Source organism: Primulina eburnea, chromosome 12, assembly GCF_022965805.1.
Source record: "Primulina eburnea isolate SZY01 chromosome 12, ASM2296580v1, whole genome shotgun sequence".
Taxonomy (NCBI): Eukaryota; Viridiplantae; Streptophyta; class Magnoliopsida; order Lamiales; family Gesneriaceae; genus Primulina; species Primulina eburnea.
In genome coordinates this window covers 9,149,992-9,168,270 of record NC_133112.1, presented here as the reverse complement: position 1 = coordinate 9,168,270, position 18,279 = coordinate 9,149,992, and positions in this window count along the sequence as shown.

The following is an 18,279-nucleotide window of genomic DNA, read 5'->3' as shown; positions in this document are numbered from 1 at the left end:
AAGTGAGTGGCTATAATGAGATAATAGGGAAAAAAATACAAAATAAAGATGATGTTATATATTTACGTATGATTTTGTGCATGAGATAAGACTGCAAATAACAATAATTAATTATACTAGAAGCGTTTTGACCCAGTTATTTATAATCCCAAGAAGACTATTATTAATCAAAACTTACCATTTTCAAATTGAGTAGAAATCAGCGATGGTTAGTTTGTAAATGGTTACCTAGCTAGGTACTCGAAATTTCAACTTTCTTTCTCTTGAGATAACTTTTTCCAACGAAGTTTTTTGACTAGATTGGTTCAGGAGGGTCCTAGGGTGGTCTAGGAACGGTTGGTTCGGGGCTGGCTCGGGTTAGTTAGGAGTAGGTTAGAAGGTGGCATCGATGTCTTTGGACGTTTTTCTATCGCAGGGTAAGCGTCGCGGCGCTGCCCTTTAGGCGCCACGACACTTGGTCTTCGAACATGTAAAGCTGCAGCGTTGATGCCTGACGCCTATGCGCTAACTAAGCACCGTAGCGCCACAATGTGAGCGCCTAGGGGCTAGTCCAGGGTTTGAGGAACTTTTTGTTTAAGCACTATTGGTTCGTTTGTGTATTGGTACGTCGTTTTGACCAAGCTTGGTGAGGGTTCGATTGGGTCATGTGAGGTTGACTAGGAATCTTTGAATTATAATTTAAGAGGGGCGTATTCAGGTCGAGTTAGCAGTCATGGCAGTGCACTAAACACGTTTTGACATGTTTTAAATGTTTATGTTACCATGAATATGACTTTTTATGTAAATATGAAAAAATCGTTGCATGCTTGATTTTAAGAAAAAAAAATTACGTATATGCATAGTTTTATTAAGTGATGAATATGATGACATGTTTTGAAGGATGTGAGTTGGTTGTCACTAATACGATGACACGATGACATGTAAGGCCAGGGCTCAGTGGACGGGTAATGCTTCCCCGCCGTCAGGAACAACGGTTACACGTAGATGGATTCATCGACTGACATGATAATACAAAAGTCACAACTAATGAACGAAATTCAAATTAAGAAAAACGAACAAGTATATGCTGATATGATGTGATATGTTATGGAAATATTTATGCTTCGACAGGTTATGATTATGCATGCGACTTTTACGATTATGAAACGCCTTTTCATTACAGTACTTTTCACTACTACTTGTTATGTATATGTACTTGCTATAACGTTACAAGTGCGTTGAATCTTTAGACTCACTAGGTGTGAATGATGCAGGTGAGCAAATTGATCAAGAGATTGGAGGTGCCAAAGACTGAGTAGGCGGAGTTGGATATGCGCACACGAAACCGAGGACACTATTTCCTCCACACATCATGTTTATGAGATAGGAGTTGACATGAATATTTTTACTCATTCATTTTATTATGTTATTGGTTATCATGATTTTTATTCGTTCTATTTGTTTTATTTTTAAACTGCAGTATTTTTATCCGGTAGATGATTACTATTATTTTTAAAGGTGAAATTTTCAGCAGTGTTGCATGCATGCATAATTTATGAATTTTTGAGAACGAGCTTGTAAAAAAATATTTAATTCATTAAAAAAATTTAATAAAATACAAAATAAATTTAATAACTTGTATGCATGTTGTTTACATGAACTTTTAAATTTTCGGAAAGTTACATACACTATAACGCAGGGGGAGCTTAACTTAATGCTGAAATAATCAAGATTATCATTTTTGATGTTTCGTCCAAAAAGGCAAAAAAAAAAAAAAAAGGAGACTGAAATGAATATTTTATTCCTTTATTATTTTTTGCTAAATTGGTATCAATTTAAGATTTTTCCTTTCTATATTAAAAAATCTTGTTTGATTTAATTCTAAATGATAATATATTGTATCAATTTAAGATTTTTCCTTTCTATATTAAAAAATCTTGTTTGATTTATTTATAAATGATAATATATTGCTTGATTTATCTCTAGATATTATAAGATTTGTATTTAATATGACTTTTATCTCTAAGATATTTTATCCTTATTTAAAAAAGTTTTATCCCTAATGAAAATATTGTTTCCATATTTTATAATACTCTTTTATGAAATTGTTTTTAGGTCAAGCATTGGGTATAAATATGTAGAGCCTTATAGCCGTGTATGAGGCTCTTGGGGGAAGGTCGGTAGAGGAGTAGTTGCATGGAAGAAAAATACGAGAACCGAGCCTATTTTGATGAAAAGCTTTTGTGTGATCGATCGATTACTTTGTGTAGCTACTGGAGTTTTTCTGAACATACACAAGTTCAGTATTGGAGATTTTCGTGTGAATAGTTTGGGTGATTGATTCATAGATTTACCGTGTTGCTGATTGGTGTTGACGAAACTTGAAAAACGACATTACGTGAAGTGTTGGTTAAAGAGTGATTTCGTTTGGTTTTTAAGCAATACGTTTTTTGTTTTATGCATCTAGTATTTCTTTTGAATTTTATTCATTTTAATTCCTTGGTATTTCAAGGAATTTAGTTTTATTATTTTCACTATTATTGTTTTGGTATAAACAATTTACGTAATTTTCTAATGAATTTTTGACATGAGCCATTGCACAAGTATTCATACTTGTGCATAATTTAATTTGGTCCATATTTATTCAAGTTATACTTTTGTGTCAATAATTAATTTTCTTTGAATGTTGTGCGCTCGTGTTGAAAACACCCGAACACAAAAATAACTTCTGATACACACAATATATTAATTTCATGTACATTTATGATCAACAACCCTTTTACTTAATATTTTTTCATCGTATTTGTTTTGAAAATAAATTTCTACCCTTGCAGTGTCAAAGTTTGGCAAGATGAGTATATGGTGTTAATTGGATCTCAAGTCTATCGTTTTTTTTTTAATGAATATGTTCCACATTATATATTAATGTCTATATAAGAATTATGCAGAAGTGAACTTTGGAGTCTTGATTTGAATTTTTTTTCATGGACACAATTGTGCAGATTCATATGAATTTTACTTGTTTTTTTTTTTTCCTTTTTTATTTGATTCATATTCCTCAGTATATGTTTTCTTGATTATGTAGAGTGACGTGTTTTATATGTTGCAACTATAACTTATCGACAATACAAAGCAACATAACCAGTAACACAACCAAAGGTTCACACCATACAACAAACAATGTCTTGCCAGACATCTTTGATAGAATTAAACAATTACGCAATGTGTAAATCACCAATCCTACCACTCGAGCTTGTCTTTCTTCTCGAAGGTGACACCATGCTTGATTCACATTCTAGCAATCTTTTTTTCCTGTCAAAGTGTAAATTAAAAGTACTTATCAGCAAACAAATAATAATATAGTAAACTTTGTGCAATACAAAATTTAAAATATTTAAGAATTCCACGAATAATTCAAACACCAACTCAATGAAACAATAACGCTAGTTTATAGCTTCTTTCCAGTTACGCCTGTTGTGGCATGTCGTATGATGACTACACTTCGACATGCGTGATTCAACTTGCTATAGTATTCTCTTAGTCCTCCGTTGGCCTGGCTAACTACGCACATTAAGAGTGTTGATTACATCTACTTCATCATATAGGAAATATTAATGTCAAAATTTGGGATTTGATTATGAATTCTTTTGTATTCTTGGCATAACATTTCAATCTTGAAATACTTGTCACAAAAATCATAAAAGATAGTGACTTCGACTCAATGGTGGCACAAGCATGCTTACGTGGAAGCTTATTGATTTGTTAACCTCTGCATTAACAAGTCATATCTGCTAAATCAATAGCAAATTATCAACTACTTCAAATCTTCAATTACATTTTGACGCACTTTCAACTTCCGAGATTCAAGATATACACTAGCAAGAGCCTTCTCCTTAGATGGACTTAATTCTTTAACCTTGCCAATGTTGGTACACGTCGATGTTGCATCATGTTCTTTATTTGAATCTGTATGTGTTGGGGATTGATATAGAGTTTAGAGAGGGGGTGAATAAACTCGTTACTTTGACGGTCGTTTTTACGAAGGGTGCTAGAATCTTGTTAGAGATTATAGCTAATCTTGTTCAAGTGTATAACCAGCAGACCACAATATAGTGCGGAAACGATATGATGGTTTAAGGGTGAATAAAGATAAAACAGTAGGCAGTAGACAATGGTTGTTTACGGAAGTTCTAAGATGAAATCTTCTACATCTCCCGTTCTTCTGTTTCCAGAAGATATCACTAAAAGACTTTGGGTTTTACAGTACAATACATGTACACACCCATTTCAGCAGGACTTATCCTTTGCCTACTGAAACTCTTAGTTTCTCAACACAATAAAACAAATACAACAAAGTTCTGGAAAAGACTCTTTTCCAGTTTACAAACTCTTCTCAAATATATAGTAACGTGATTATGATTGTAGAGAGAGTAAGAAACAGTCAGCACAATATGATCTCAAAAGCTCAGATAATTATTATGAAGTGTGTGCTGCTTTTCTGTATATTGAGCTTGAAGATGATAAGTAGTTTTAAGTGTTGAAAACGACGTTCGTATGATAGAGAATGCAATCGTTGTTTTTGGTAATGTATAAATGTCGTTGATCTTGTGTATTTATAGAAGTCTTGAATCCAACGTCTATAAACAAAATGGCTTCTTTGACTTCTGATAGAATCCGCTTTATTGCCTAAAAAAGTTCCTGCAAAAAGGCTTCAGAACAATCAGTCTTGTTTCATACCAAAATAAGTAAGACATATTAAATCTTTATTCAGTATTAATGATGCATTTATTACTCGTACTAGGTAGAGTAACGATAATATTTAATATATGATCGATAGGTTCTGATTTAGTAAAAGTCAAGTTCTGCTTTTGTTTATCTAAGCTGACAAATACTCGAAGAGTATTGCTTTGTTAAGGCGATACGAGAACTTCTGCTTTTATACTATCTTCTGGTTTTACAACGCGATCTACTGGTTTTGACTACAATCACCACAATTAAATTAAGTCTATCAGTATGTGGTCAACCATGGTCACAATATGAGAGAACGAGCCAGTTTAACCCAATTATTCAAACATTCTTCTATGTTATTATTTATAACAGACAATATGTTACAAAGAAACAACTCATACGCCCAACTCTGTGGCTCATATTTTGCAATGAAATACCTGGAAGTGGCATGGAATCATGGATATTTTTTTTTATACGTTTTTCATATTCCTAAAAAGATGGAACATACATAGCTTTCTTGAATACTAAAGACCAATGTATTTTTTATAACTTCGCAACACCTAAATGTGTCGAGCAATATGCATGATGACTACCCATAAATAATAGCTTAACTATATTGATAATCTCATGATGTCTATCAAAAAAGTGCACTCGTTGAACCGAAAGTATTTGATAAAAATTTAGGACATTTCTCAAATGATAACAAATTATTTCCAATTAACATCATTCTCTGTATCCACAAGAAAATACGCAATTGTGAAAAGATCATCATTGATATCTTTCGAAATAACAAGTAGGATACAACCTTTATAGTTATTTTTTTTACGTGACTCTCATCCAAGTTTAAATTTATTATTGACATGATCAATCTCACATTCATCAACACTGTCAAGATTTGTTTCTCGAACCGTATGACAATAACATCTAATTCTATCGTAGCATCCCTTCTACGTGCCATGAATATCATGCATCGCTAGCTCCTTGTCCTTCTACACTTAGGGATGTAAATGAGCCGAGCCGAGCCGAGCCGAACAGTAGCTGGCTCGGGCTCGGCTCGTTTAACTATTTTTTCGGCTCGGGCTCGGCTTGTTCGGAAATTATGACGCTCGGGCTCGGCTCGAGCTCGGCTCGTTAATGGCGGTTCGCTAATAGCGACGGATTTTGAGTAAAAGCGTCGCTAATAGCGACATGTATTGACAAAAACGTTGCCAATAGCGACGGTTAAGCATAACGTCGCCGATCTAGATCGGCGACGTTTCACCGTCGCTATTTTAGCGACGGTATGTTAAACCCGTCACCATTAGCGACGGGTTTTATAAAACGTCGCTAATATCGCGACAGTTTGAACAAAAAACCGTCGCTAATTGTTTTTTTTTAAATGTTATAATTATTTAAATCTGAAATAAAAATATATTGTACTGTATAATCGAAAAAAAATTAACAAAATTTGAGAAATGTAATCATATTATTAATCTGCAAATAATAATACAAGTGTTTCATACAAAATGAATGAGCCATGTAGCGCTCCATCTCCTCCTGTGATGTTGATTTAAAATGAATCAAATTGAATTTTCTTAATGTAACGTTGATGAGAATAAAGAAATTTAATAAACTTACGTGGAGCAGGCGGGATCGCGTGTCAACGAAAGATCCATCTGCATGTCGATGTGTGTGAACGTATAGCTCCCATGACGTTGGATCTCTGCCATGTCGTGCTCGCTAAAGTAAATTCAATAATTGTAAAAACATTAACATTTATAATTAATGAAATATATATTTTTTCCAAAGTACAATTCAATAAATGTCACGAACATCGTCGCTCGAATATTGAACCTCTTCTGTTTCACTTTCAGTTCAAATCAATTTCGTTGTCGTACATAACATTAACATCGACTAGATTTTGAGACGATAAAAGAAATTGAGTTGAGATGTCATGAGGTCCACTTTCGTTGTTTTGAAATGCATCGTTCGCATCAATTTGATTATGCTCAGTATTTGGCTCAACATCAGTGACATAAGCTCGCCTACGTAGAGTACTCACATGCATCCAATCTGATTCTGCTCTCTTCGTTGTTGGATAAGTCAAATACACAACTTGCGAGGCTTGCGTAGGAAACACAAATGGTTCGTAGTATCCAAGACTCTTTTTTCGATTGACATCAACAATTTTGTATTTTTTATTAGGAAACACAAATGGTTTGTAATTTCGTCTAAATATGGTTTGTTCTGACATTTTTTTCGATTGTAAGGATAACGGATATATTTATTTAATAAACACTCAGGATGACTAAGTGCAAATGTTACAAACGACTCTAAACGCGACAATTTATAGACAGTTTGCTAAAACCCTGAACCCTAAACCCTAAACCCCAAAACTGTTGCCATCAGCGACGGTTTGCTAAAACCGTCGCTTATATTAATCGGCGACGGTTTATTCATAACAGTCGCTATTATAGCGACGGTTTGATATAAACCATCGCTATAATAGCGACGGGTTTTAGTAAACCGTCGCTTAATTTAATATGCGACGGTTTTACTGCAGACCGTCGCTATATAGTAAAAACCGTCGCTGATATTTCCGTTTTTTTCGTCCATCAACCACTTAAACGAGCCGAGCTCGAGCTCGAGCTCACGAGCCAGCTAAACGAGCCGAGCTCGAGCTCTAGCTCATGAACCTATTATCGAACATGTTCACGAGCTAACGAGCCGAACATCATTAATCTCAAGCTCGGCTCAACAAAATTGTCGAGCCCAAAATAAGGCTCGGGCTCGGCTCGATAAGCTTAACGAACGAGCCCGAACGAGCTTTTTAACGAGCCGAGATCCGAAAAGCTCGCGAACAGTTCGGTTCATTTACATCCCTATCTACACTTTATGGTAGTCTAACTCTACATTGTAATTTCTTTGTAAGTCTTTCCTAATTGTACAAAGACGATAAGATGACTCTCCTATCAATTTTTCTTTCACCAAATGAGCGATCCAAGTTGTATCGGCTCTTGGATGCCTCATAGTATGTAAATTTTCCTCACGACATGTATGCTGCAAGTTGCATTTTTAGATCCCAAATATATTATTTGCGTTATATTTAGAGCTATAGATTCCCAATCCACAACTTTTTCACTACAAATAGCAACTAAATTTTAGCTATCATTATTTTTATAAATAAATAAACTTCTTGTAGCTACAAAATAAATTTTCAAACATCTTCTAAAATCAGCAACATCGTGGAATGTTTGCCCTTTTCCATAGATGCAATTAATCCAAGCATCTGGGGATTCGAAATCTGACCTTGATCAACATCAATATCATTCTTTGATTGTGTGCCTTACTCGTCAACCGTTACCAGTTTGATATTAAATTATTAAGATGAAACAAACAAAATAAAGTATAATATACAGAATGCAAGAAATTAAGTGTAAACAAGATTAGTATTTTGAAAGAAAGTATAAAAAAAAATAAAGTACACCAGATATGAAAAATGTTTTGAAATCTAGGAAGATTCATGAAGCACTAATCAACTAGAAAATTGTGTAGTGCACAAAGATTTAAATTTTGAAAATTTTCGGTCATTAGAGAAGTAAAATAACACATTAGCAATATAGAATATGACAAGGAATATAATCTAATATATTTTATCTTAGATCGTGACTTGGGTTGACGAAAAATTCGTTCTTGAGCTATGCTCTCAATTCGATAATGGTCAACTGCAAACTAATGTGTGTAAGAAATTATGACACATATTAGAATGAAAATTCAAAAGGAAAATTAAAAATGTGTGTCAACAATGACGACGGCTATTGCACACATTTTTTGACAAATTTTGCTTAAGCACTCTCAACTTTAGAAAAATAAAGATGCGTTAACAATTTTTCTTTTGAATCTCGTGCTCCCGCATTAACTCATTGATGGTATGAGACGCCTATATATACAAGCTTTTGAGGTCCCTAAACATACAATTTCATACAGAATAATACACCATCTATAAAGAGATTGGAGTGTTTAGAAGACTTCAATCGGAGGGATATCATATAATACTTAAAGATGATTCAATGATCGGAGGTAACGCTCGATTTAGCTTCCGCATGTTTGTTTATCATGTTTACATACGTGCAGAAACATGATTTTAAAAAAATTTCTAATATTTGGTATCAGAGCCGTGATACATCTGCCTTGAAAATTTGCTTTCATTTTTCGAATATCATGAACTTTAAGAAATTGATTTCTGAAAGTTTACATACAAAATGAAATTTTTGAAATTTCTGAAAGTTTATGTAAAAATGAAAATCAGATATAATAATATTAAAAAACTTACCTGAAAATTTTTTCTCAGTTGCATCTTGAAGTTCTTCTTTGAAATCTCAAAAAATTGTAGATTTGATTTCTAAATTTTTTTTTACGAGAGTTGAAAAATTTTGAGAGAAAGTTTGGAACAAAATATTCAGAAAGCTTGAAGAAGATTAAGTAATACATTCATTCCGAATTAATTCCTTCTGATAATGAGCATGGCTGTCACTGAATGTTTTCATATTGTAGACAATCACGTGAAGAAAAAATAAATAACCTGTAGTGCATTAATGAAAAGGATAATGTACTATTTGTTTATTATTATTAAAATAATAAAAAATAATGATTAATGTTAGTTATGTATATGTGTGTGTGTGTGTGTTGGCTTTCGAAAGTGTTCCACAATTAAAGACAAAGATTGAAGAATTTGTCTTCAATTATTTGGTCAATTATTTATTTTTAAGAAAATGTGACACATATCAGAAGAAGAACAGACGTGTAGGAATTGGCGACGATCATTGCCTACAACTTTTGACAAAAATGATACATGCACCGTCTCAACTTTAGAAATTGAGATGCGTACACGATTATTCTTTTGATTCTCGGCTCCCGATACACTCCTCGATGATATGAGATGCCTATAAATAGCAGCGATTGAAGTCCCTAAGCACACCATCATAAGAAAATTATACATCATCTATCGAGAGGACGGAGTGCTTAGAAGACTTCAACCGGAAAGAACAGCAGAGAAATCAAAATTTTTCAATGTCCGAAGGTAACACTCGATTTATTTCCTCATATTGATTATCATGTTTATATACGTGCAGAAACATGATTTTTTATAAAAAAATTATAACATTTGGTATCAGAACCGTGATACCTCTGCCTTGAAAATATTTGACTTTAAGAATTTTTTTTTGAAGTTTTACGTAAGAAATTTGAAACTTGAAGTTCGAACATAATAATCATAAGAAATTTACCTGAAAAATTCTTCGAATAATTTTCTTCTTGACCGGAGTCTCAAGTTCTGAAATTAAATTTTTGAGAGCAAAACATCCGAGAGGAGAAGATTAACGAAGGTTGAATATGAAGTGCATGCAATTCATTCTGATTCAATCATGCAAAATGAGTTAATAAAGGAGCTCATGTCTTCAATTAGCTTTCAAAAATTGTCGGTAATTGATTAATTAATTTTTTTATTTATTATTATTTTTATTTTAAAAATAAAAAAAAAAATTTACCGACAATTCTACATTTTTTTGACAAAATTTGCATATGCACTCTCAACTTTAGAAAAATTGAGATGTGTAAACAATTTTTCTTTTGAATCTCGTGCTCCCGCATTAACTCATTGATGATATGAGACGCCTATATATACAAGCTTTTGAGGTCCTTAAACATACAATTTCATACAGAATAATACACCATATATAGAGAGATTGGAGTGCTTAGAAAACTTCAATCGAAGGGATATCAGAATACTTAAAGATGATTCAATGATCGGAATTAACGCTCGATTTAGCTTCTGCATATTTGTTTATCATGTTTATATACGTGCAGAAACATGATTTCTAGAAAAGTTTCTAACATTTGATATCAGAGCCGTGTTACCTCTGCCTTGAAAATTTGTTTTCATTTTTCGGATATCATGAACTTTAAGAACTTGATTTTTGAAAGTTTACGTAAAAACTGAAATTTTGGAATTTCTGAAAGTTTACGTAAAAATGAAAATCAGATATAATAATATTAAGAACTTACCTGAAAATTTGTTTTCGGTTGCATCTTGAAGTTCTTCTTTGAAATCTCAAAAAAAAAAAATTGTAGATTTGCTTTCTAAATTATTTTTACGAGATTTGAAAAATTTTGAGAGAAAGTTTGGAACAAAATATTCAGAAAGCTTGGAGAAGAAAGAAGTATTACATTCATTCCGAATTAATTCCTTCTTATAATAAGCATGACCCTTGTCGTTAAAAGTTTTCAAATTGTAGACAATCACGTGAAGAAAATAATAAATGACCTGCAGTGCATTAATGAAAAGGATAATGTATTATTTGTTTATTATTATTAAAATAATAATAATAAATAAAAATGATTATTAATGTTACATATATATACATACATATATATATATATATATATATATATATATATATATATATATATATATATATATGAAGACGGGATACCAATTTTAGATCAAGATGAAAATCCCCAACAAGATGTTGTAGATACTTTAATCCAAATAATCTCTTTACATTTTATAGGTGATCATTCACATTTAAAAGATAAAAATGTTGAATTATTATCAAATCTTAAATGTAAAAAATTAAGTGATTTTCAATGGTATAAAAATACTTTTCTAACCAGATTCATGCTTAGGGAAGACTCTAATCAACCATTTTGGAAAGAAAAATTCTTAGCAGGATTACCAACTCTTTTAGGAGAAAATGTTAGAAATAAAATTAGAGAATCATGTAGAAAACAAATAATTCCTTATAATGAATTTACTTATGGTCAATTAATTAGTTTAACTCAACAAGAAGGTTTAAAAATATGTCAAGATCTAAAATTACAAAAAACATTTAAAATGGGAAATGAAAAAAACGAAACAAGAATTAGGAACTTTCTGTCAACAATTTGATATAAATCATAATAAACCTTCTCCTTCTAAATGCCTAGGAAACTGTAGTGAATCTAATGAAAAACCATATTTAAAAAAATTTAAATACAATAAGAAAAATTTTAAATCAAAAGAAGAATTTTATAAGAAACCTTATAAGAAATTTAAAAATTTTCAAACGATATCCTAAAAAATCATTTAAAGATATTGAATGTTATAAATGTCATAAAAAAGGACATATTGCTAATTATTGTAGATTGAATAAACAATTAAATGAATTAAAATTAAATGAAGAAATATTAAATAAAATTTCTAATCTTTTAATTGATTCTTCTGAGTCAGAATTAGAAAAATTTTCTTCTAAAGATGAAAATGAATCTTTACAAATAGATGAATTAATTACATCTAGTAATGAATCTGAAAAACAAATTAACATGCTTTCAAAAGACAACAATTCCTTCTTGATATTATAAAGACATAAATGATCCCAATATTCAAAAAGAATTCTTCTTGTTCTATAAATTCTGTTTTGACAATACCTTCTAAAATCCATTCTTCTGGAAGTGTTATATCTTTCCATTGAATCGGTTTAGGAATTACTGTATTAGATTTTCTTAAATCTGTTTGTAATAAAAGAGTTTCTCCTTTTTTACTATGAAATTTTACTTTTGTCGCAAAAGCAGAAATCATGGCTTTATAATGTACTTTAAAAATTAAGGGTACAGAAATGAACCTTGAAGCATATTATAATTATGAGTTTTAACTTGTAGAACTAAAGATTTTAGAATATTTTTATCATTTAAGGAGACTGAAAAGTTTGGATAGCAATTAAAAGAAATTGGTCCCGTACACAGACTAGATTCAACGGAACTTAACAAGGAGTCTTCAAAATTTGTGAATCTGGTATCTCTTAAAATAGCAAGAATAGAGGTATTTAATCCTTCTTTTGTTAAAGGTTTTATTCCAACTTGGACTAATCCAATATGAAGGTATTTATAATTTTTATCTCTATGTTTTTGTAAAGAATTTTGGGAAAATAAATTTATTGTTTCAAAAGGTTTTGTAAGTTGAATATCTCTTTCTTCTATTTTAATTGTAAAATCAGTTTTGAAAAATATATATCTAGAAGTTTTATAGATTTGATCTTTATTTACTTTAGGAATTTTCCAGTTTTATATATATATATATATATATATATGTTGGCTTTTGAAGGTAATCCACAATTACAGACAAAGATTGAAGGATTTGTCTTCAATTATTTGGTCAATTATTTAATTTTTAGAAAATGTGACGCATATCAGAAGAAGAACCGACGTGTAGGAATTGGCGATGGCCATTGCCGATACCACCTGTTGTGGTGACCCGAACGCTAATTCATTTCTTAATCATCTTTGGGAATAATTTGATCAATTATAATAACCAGGGTCTAATTTTTTAAAAAAAAATACAAATGCGGAACATAATGGAATCAGTCTAATATAGACATCAATATAAAGTACAAGTCTTGTATAATTACACTTAACTCAAACGAGGGTTCAACTACTATATATCAAGTGCTGAAGCCTATATACTTTTGATCCAGATCTCTACGCTAACTTGTCATCTCTCATCCTATTTTTGACCCTGATCATGTAGCACCTGTTGTCATGCACACATACAAACATGACAACAGCCGGATAACTCCGGTGAGAATATAATCCCAGTATAAATCAATGTTAACTGGGAGATCGACTCGAGTCAGATTGGACTTGGGTTTCCCAAAAATCACATACTTTACTTTATTGCATTGATTTTTGCAATTTCATGAGATGGATATGCTTAGTCTATTGAGTTATAGCAGAGCGTGTATTGAGTCAAGGGCGGAGATGCCTAGTCTTAAACTTTTGACAAAAATGATACATGCAGCGTCTCAACTTTAGAAATTTAAGATGCGCACACGATTTTTCTTTTGACTCTCGGCTCCCGATACACTCATCGACGGTATGAGATGCCTATAAATAGCAGCGATTGAGGTCCCTAAGCACACACCTCATAAGAAAATTATACACCATCTATCGAGAGGACGAAGTGCTTAGAAGACTTCAACCGGAAGGTAAATCAGAGAAATCAAAATTTTTCAATGGCCGAAGGTAACACTCGAAGTATTTCCTCATATTGATTATCATGTTTATATACGTGCAGAAACATGATTTTTTAGAAAAAATTCTAACATTTGGTATCAGAGCCGTGATACCTCTGCCTTGAAAATATTTGTTTTAAGATCAAGAACTTTAAGAATTTTTTTTTGAAATTTTACGTAATAAATTTGAAACTTGAAGTTCGAACATAATAATCATAAGAAATTTACGTGAAAAATTCTTCGAAAAATTTTCTTCTTGATCGGAGTCTCAAGTTCTGAAATTGGAATTTTTGAGAGCAAAACATCCAAGAGGAGAAGATTGTCGAAGGTTGAAGATGAAGTGCATGCAATTCATTCTGATTCAATCATACAAAATGAATTAATAAAAGAGCCCACGTCTTCAATTAGCTTTGAAAAAATTGTAGGTAATTGATTAATTAATTTTTTTATTTATTTATTATTATTATTTTTTTATTTTAAAAATAAAAAAAATTACCAACAATTCTATATTTTTTGAGAAATTTTGCCTACGCACTCTCAACTTTAGAAAAATTGAGATACGTAAACAATTTTTCTTTTGAATCTCGTGCTCCCGCATTAAATCATTGATGGTATGAGACGCCTATATATACAAGCTTTTGAGGTCTCTAAACATACAATTTCATACAGAATAATACACCATCTATAGAGAGATTGGAGTGTTTAGAAGACGTCAATCGAAGGGATATCAGAATACTTAAATATGATTCAATGATCGGAGGTAACGCTCGATTTAGCTTCCGCATATTTGTTTATCATGTTTATATACGTGCAGAAACATGATTTTTAGAAAAGTCTCTAACATTTGGTATCAGAGCCGTGATACCTTTGCCTTGAAAATTTGTTTTCATTTTTCGGATATCATGAACTTTAAAAAATTGATTTCTGAAAGTTTACGTAGAAAATGAAATTTTTGAATTTTTGAAAGTTTAAGTAAAAATGAAAATCAGATATAATAATATTAAGAAACTTACCTGAAAATTTGTTCTCAGTTGAATCTTGAAGTTTTTCTTTGAAATCTCAAAAAAAAAATTGTAGATTTTCTTTCTAAATTTTTTTTTACGATATTTGAAAAGTTTTTGAGAGAAAATTTGGAACAAAATATTCAAAAAGCTTGAAGAAGATGAAGTAATACATTCATTCCAAATTAATTCCTTCTGATAATGAGCATGGCCCTTGTCGTTGAAAGTTTTCAAATTGTAGACAATCACGTGAAGAAATAATAAATGACTTGTAGTACATTAATGGAAAGGATAATGCATTATTTGTTTATTATTATTAAAATAATAATAATAAATAAAAATAATGATTAATGTTATATATATATATATGTTGGCTTTCGAAAGTGGTCCACAATTAAAGATAAAGATTGAAGTATTTGTACTCAATTATTTGGTCAATTATTTAATTTTAAAATTATTTATTATTATTATTTTAATAATAATAAAATAATTTTAGTTTGAGAATTAACTTCTCAAGGTTCAAGTTGTGAAATTTTCAATACAAATTAATTTTGCGTGTTATATCAAATATTATAGATATTTATTTTTGGACACGCAAATTTAATATTATGTTTGCATTTATTTTTTGAAATTTTTAAATGCAAATTATATTGAAAATATTTTGGTAAATCAATATTCAAATTATGTTCATATTAAATTATATTAAGTTGTTTATAATTTGAAATGAACATATCAAGTAAGATGTGAATATAATATAATAAAATATTTCAGATATTCACAAATGAACAAATAATCCTCACTTTATCACTACTCTGATAAAAGAGAAAAACTGATGAGGAGCCCATATTTTCACGTAAATATTATCGTCACTTTATCACTACTCTGATTGAAGAAAAAAACTGATAGGGAACATATTTGTTCATGTTAAGTAAAAATGTGAATATAAAATTATTTAATGAAAAAATTTGGCTTATAAAGATTCACATAAATGTGGATAATTAAGTTGAATAATAATTATAAGGTTACGTAAGAAAACATGATATGAGAGAGTTTTTCATAGATCGGTTTAAACTGCCTTGACTTGCCACTGGTCTTCCTGAAGAATGTTGCTCTGATTAGAAGTTAGGTATTTAAAAGGCCTTATCATTACCTATCTTTCCTGAGAGCACTCTTAGAAAGTATTGATTGTGTAACAAAATATTATTATATAAAGATTTAAGTAAAACCAAAATTTTTGTCCAATGATCCGTATAAATAATTAAGGTTTAGTCACAACAACCTTAATTATGAGAAATTATACATTAAGTCGGTTAAAGATCACATAAAGGACATTTATAAAATCAAAATTTTTGTCTAGTGATCCGTATAATTTTAAATAATTAAGGTTTAGCCACAACACCCTTAATTATGAAAATTATACATTAAGTCAAATTTGGATCACATTAAGGGCATTTATTAATTATAAAAATAAATAAAATTATTCAGTGATCCGTATAATTTTAAATAATTAAGGTTTAGCCATATCACCCTTAATTATGAGAAATTATACATTAAGTCAGTTAAAGATCTTATAAAGGACATTTATAGAATCAAAATTTATGTCTAGTGAACCGTCTAATTTTAAATAATTAAGGTTTGGCCACAACACCCTTAATTATGCAAAATTATACATTAAGTTGGCTGAGGATCACGTGAAAGACATTTATTAAGAGCATAAATATTTAAAAATTTGTGATTTAATGTTTTAGTGATTCGTATAATTTTAATTTATTAAAGAATATCTATAGCATCTTTAATTGAATTAAAATTATACATAAATTATGAAGATCACATTTAATTATAAGGGATATAAATTGTAATTAATTATATTTTAATATTGAAATTTATCCCACAAGAAATTTCGTTATATTAAATATAATTAATTAGGATACAATATTGAATTATTTTCTTAATTTATCCACATGGATTAAGAATTGAATATAATTCAATAGTAATATCATTAATTTGTATGAATATAATTGAATTAAAAATTCAGTATACTGACAATTTTTATGCCAGTGATTCATATGTAGATCATGATTTACATGGGTAAAACAGGACATATGGTTTATTGATTCATTTATAACATTAGCATGTATTCATTTATTTTGCAGCATATTGCTATTACTCTGATATTAATTTCTTCAGAATGACTTGATTAGTGGCAGTGATCAAATTCAGAATATTGATCTTTATGATTCTCATTCATCAACACAAGTTATATGTATTGATTGCTATTCACAACGTCCTTCATTTAAAAAATATGTTGTGAAACCAATCATATAATTTCCATAAATTGTTGGTCATGATATTGTAGTTCTTAATGCTCATAAAAATATTGAATGATAAAAGAATTCAATAGCAAGTAATGAAAGTTGTAGCTCTATGTCTTGGCTTGAATCTTCGACTGGTTTCATGTCATTTGGAGGTCTGAGTAAAAGGTTATGCCCATTCTCCCAACATGTGTCATTGTAAGAGTGACGTACACACAACTCACTTCGGGGCGCTTTTGGCTTGTCTTCCACAATGATTTGGACAAAACTCAAAATAAGAAAGTTGTAGCATTATATCTTAGCTTTCTAATGGTTAAGGCCTCACACAATTTGGATCAATATTCAAATCATTATGCTAAAACCCGTACGAACTACTATATTTACATCTCATTTCCCACAACTTCCATTACACTATCATCACCTACACATCTTACTCTACTATTTAGACATATATTCATTCTCAATATACCATGGGCAATATAAAGGTCATGTTCAATCTCAATATCGATACCTGAATCATCACGTGGAATCTAACGAGCTACATAACTACATAATAAACGACATAAACGCATTATTATCATTTGTATGAGTAACCGGGCATTACAATTCTCCCCTTCTTCAAAGAATTTTGTCCTCAAAATTTGACGTACCATATAGTTCAGGATATCTCTGTTGGATCTCGTCTTCTCGCTCCCAAGTTGCTTTTTCAATCGCATGATTGCACCATAATAATTTCACCAAGGGTATTTCCTTGCCTCGTAACACTTTTGATTTCCTATCGAGGATTTGGACCGGTCGTTCTTCATATGAGAGATTCGATGCAAGCTCCAATGGTTCATAATGAAGAACGTGAGAAGGATTGGCCAAATACTTTCGTAGCAAGGAAACGTGAAAAACATTGTGAACATTTGACAAGTTCGGAGGTAAAGCAACTCAGTAGGCTCTGTCTCCTATTCTTTCCAAGATTTCAAATGGACCGATATATCTTGGACTCAATTTTCCCTTGTTACCAAAACGCAAAATTCCCTTCAATGGTGATATCTTTACAAATACATGGTCACCAACCTGAAATTCCAATCGACGACGTCGCACATCAGCATAGCTTTTCTGTCGACTCTGGGCAGTATGCATTCTTTCTCTGATCTTAGTTACCAATTCAGCTGTCTGTTGTACCAATTCAGGGCCTAATAATTTCCTTTCTCCTATTTCATCCCAATGTACTGGAGATCGACATTT